The 4,556-nt window shown below is 32.3% G+C and overlaps 1 pseudogene; it reads right to left on the reverse strand.

Annotated features, from left to right (window-relative positions):
* Positions 1-273: 273 nt before the first annotated feature.
* LOC125855989 (uncharacterized) lies at positions 274-2,676 on the reverse strand (annotated as a pseudogene).
* Between the last annotated feature and the right edge of the window lie 1,880 nt (positions 2,677-4,556).

Here is a 4,556-nt window from a genome sequence, read left to right on the forward strand (position 1 = left end):
ACAGTAACTATTGATCTACTGTCACTAATATTACAAAGCTACTAAAATAATATTACCATAGAATATAAAATACACTATTCGATCACAAAAATGAACTCTTGATTACCCAAATTTCAATCCGAGATAGTAATATCAACATATAATAGCAAAATACAAATATTTTTTTACTGTTCAAAAATGGTGAAACACACCACAATTTTCAATCTTCATCAAAATAGAAAGATTTGTAGAACATAGATGATTAAAGTTAATTAACATCAATCTAGTCAGCTTCTATGTCAAGTCTTCAGTACTGCTTTCATCTCCTTCTTCAATTTCATCACCTACAATAAAATACAAAATAATTTAGCAATGTTTACATTAAGTTATGATAGTGAAAGATGTGAAAGATGAAAGTCATGCATTCACAATGACAACGCCTTTGTTCATTGTCATTTGAACAACCAAGACTTACTTAACAAACAAGACACATAATTGAGTCAAATTGATCAACAATGTTTCAGCCACACACTAAATAAAGCACAACCAATTAAGCTCAACCATACTAGCAGAATTGTACTTAACCATACTAGCAGAATTGTCCTCAACCAATTAAACTATTTCTTGAAGGAAATAGCATGACAAATAGTTTCTACAAGGTGCAGAACTTACAATAGGTAGTTGCAAGAAGACATTCTACCATCCGCGGACAGCACTCCTAGGCGAAGAAGCAATAAAGAACCACTAAAATCATAAAATATTTAACCAGCAAGAACCTATATTTAGGGCTGTCAAATGTATGATCCATACCACAAATACATTAAAAAAATTTGAATAATACACTCAAATCATTATTGCATAAATCTCAATTTTCTTCCATCAAGTTTCAAAAAGATCAAATTCATAGAATCAGTTCATTATTTCCATATATCCTACTAAATAGTAATAAATTTTACATTATTTTCTTGTAACTCAACATTGTAAATCTAAAAGAAAATAGAGTACTTAAGCTCACTTTTAATGAACGATAACGAAAAACAAGAATAAGAAGAAGTTTAAGAAGAAGAAGAAGAAGAAGAAGAAGAGGAAGAAGTTGAAAAAGAAAATTAGCGACACTAACCTTGATCAGCCGCTTGTTCAGAAGTACAAGTTTCTTTTGGAGAAGGAACGGACAATGCTGCTAGTATGTTACGATCAATTAAACCTGCATGCTGAAGTTGTGAAATTACATTCGTAATAAATTCTTGTCACATAGCTTTCTTTTGTTCCTCCATTTGTTTCTCCATCTTTTGAATTCTTTCTTGCATTTGCTGCACTACATCATTTGTGTCATTTAAAGATTGTTCAGAATTTCCAGCTTTTCTTTTCAATGTAGTCTTAGTAACCCCCACTCCATATAGTCTTAGACGTCGTGGATGTTCAGGACCAATGACTGCTGAAAATGCATCAACGAACTGATCGTTTGTGTCCATTTGTGTTTCAATTTCCTCCATTTCAGCCTAACAAAGCATATCCAATAAGCAGTCATGTAAATTAAAATTTAGAACACATATTTGATCTCAATAAAAACTTGTAAATAGACAACAGTCATACAATTTTGCTATTTGTGTTTTCATTCGAGGTCTTGTACAAACGCCCAGGTTTCCTTGTTCTTGTGACCACAAAGATCTCCTTAGCTGATACAGTTTCCTCTTTCTTTTCCTAGTCAAACAAAAATAAATATAAAAAATTTCTTAAATAACAGGTTAAGAATCATTAATAAATAATAGAACGCACCAATTTGTTACGGATTAAAGAAAAACTCTTTTGCCTGCGGTGTGTGGATTCATCAGCTTTTTTCGATTCTTAGTATTTGTTTCAGATATTTTCTGCAAATAAATAAATGAATAATGTAAACCAAAAGCTTATGGTGCTACATAAGGTACTATAAAAGGTCAATGCTCCTTATTTTCTAACTAATATCAAAAGGTAAAATTTAGATTTATCCCAAAGTAACAAACAGTAGTAAAAATATATATTTCATGCTTCCATACTGGCCAATTACTCACACTTGTATTAGAATGCTCCTACGTCCAAACAAGTCATTGTAACTTAATTTAAAGCTACATGTTTAGACTCTAACTAAAAGTCTGCACAAAGGCATTTCTGGTGGTCCTCCATTCAAGTTGCTTCTTGTTTATAGAATGTATCTTATTGGAAGACTCAAAATTCAGTATCTTACTCTTAGTAATTGATAATGAATAAGAAATTTACTTGGGTGATACATCTGGTTATTCTTTTTCACTTAAAAATGAGCTAGACATATCATCACTACCACTCAATGGAACATCATCTCAGAGTGGAGGATACATACTGATCCATACATATCATCTCCCTACTTATATGTTAATCACTTATGGCTTCAATAAAAGATAAAGTGGCTGAGTTATCAAAGTATGTTTCAACCTTGAGTATAGCCTGAAGAACAAGCTATTTGAAGAAACTTGTAAGACATCAACTAGCAATTTAAAACAAAAAAACATCAGACCAATCACCACCCTGCCAAAAGAAACTACACTACACAGAATAGAATAGAAAAATAAAAAGTTTGTCAACTTGAGACTCTGAAATACATTTTACCTTGAATTTCTCAGACTTCCAATATTTGAGGAGCTCTCTAATCTGACATTCTGGAATATGACCAGGCTTTTTGGCCATTTAAATTTTATCATTGTCGTACGGGTCATAATAATTGATCTTCAAATCAGTTATATGCCTTCTCCAAGCTTCTCGAATTGTTACCAGAGTCCAACCTTTTGCAGCTTCAGGAATAATGTATTTCTCCTACACTTTCACGTCATTTAGTTAACAAACAGATGCAAAATACTCTTACAAATATGTAAATATTGAAAATTTCAGACCTTGGTGTAATCCCATAAATCATTTTTGGTGTCCATGTTCCTCCAATCAAATATATCAAATGGGCAAAGTGTCGCAGCTCTTGCCAATGTGCCTAGGAAGCTACTTAACTCTGTTACAACTTCATAAATAGGACCAACAGGTTGATTTAACCTATTTTGTGTGATCAATTTACGCTCGCGTCGGCTACGTACATTATGCATTTGCGTTCTGCCTCTTGTATTTTGAGTGGGATGGCCTTCTACAATAAGAAAATACAAGAAATTAGAAATCATGGATGAATGCAATAAGTTTCTAAGCTTATATGTTACCTTGTTCTTCATATTGTTCAGTTGTTGGAGGAATGGTAGAATTCATTTACACTTGCTCTTTTAGAACCTGCTCCTCTAAAGGTTGCTCCTCTGGAGGTTGTTCCTCTACAGATTGTCTATTTGCTTCAAATTGTCCATTTGCTTTAGATTGTGGTGCTACTGGTTGTTATTCTTCAATTAATTTTAGAAGATGTCCTTTCTCTAACTCTATAGTTTGAACAATTTCATTTGTTGTCAATAACCGTAGTTTTTTATTTTCCAAGAATGATAACGATCCAGGTTTAGCAAAGTTCTTTTTTGCTTTTTTGTTTCTTTTTTAAGGCTTTTCTTGACTCATGACTATTCAAATCTGAACAAATAATCACCAAGGTCTTACAAATCACATTTTTTATCAGTAAAACTACATAAATCTAACTTTCAGTTGGAACAACAACAAGCATGAGGCACTAAATAGAGGTGGAACATTATTTCTGAACAAGCATACTAACTCCAACAAGAAATGAACTAGCAGAAGTTGATATGCCAGCCTTTGGCTTCATCTAATACTTCTTTAAAGAAAATCAAGCATCCTGTACTTAACACCAGTAAATCAACAAAATTTCAGTATATGAGAAATAAAGGGAGATATTAGAACCTAAATTCTTGTTGGTCGACTGTGAAGTTGATGATTCCTCAGAGAATGTAGAAACAGGAATACTGATAAACGAATAAAAGAGAAAAAAGACTTAACAAACGTATTAATCTCAAAAGAAGTATATATCCAGAGACATACTTATAAATAAGCACATTAATAGAAACATAAGAAGAGACATTCGACATTCATAATTGATAGGATGCAACTCAAAGGAAATTTATTACTCACTACAAAAAAAGAGTATATATCTGAACTAGTTAAACAGATCCTTTGTCAATCATCAACCTCCATCCAATCCCAATCAGTATCATCAACGTTATCATCAACCTACATCTTCAGAATGTTATGCAAGGGAACACACTTCAATGATAACAACAGGGAGATCTTCTCTTGACCATCTAACATCAACATCGAGTAATCTTTCTGATGAACCAATGTCATCATGATTATTCTCTCTCCAAAATGTTTCTTCAATATTAGAACAATTCTCTTCCTCCAAATCATACAAGTAAATAGAAACTTTATTTCTTGCATAATAAACATTTTTCTCAATTGGGTCCTCCACGTAAAAAACTTGATGAAGTTGAGATACTAGTACAAAAGGATCATTTGTGTTACATTTTCTGTTGAAGTATACTAGAGTCAATCCATATTCATCAACTTCATTATGAAACCAATCACATCTAAATAGCACAACACTAAAACAACCACAATTGAAAGGATTTTCTACATTG

The sequence above is a fragment of the Solanum stenotomum genome, chromosome 2 (assembly GCF_019186545.1).
Source record: "Solanum stenotomum isolate F172 chromosome 2, ASM1918654v1, whole genome shotgun sequence".
NCBI classification, from domain to species: Eukaryota; Viridiplantae; Streptophyta; class Magnoliopsida; order Solanales; family Solanaceae; genus Solanum; species Solanum stenotomum.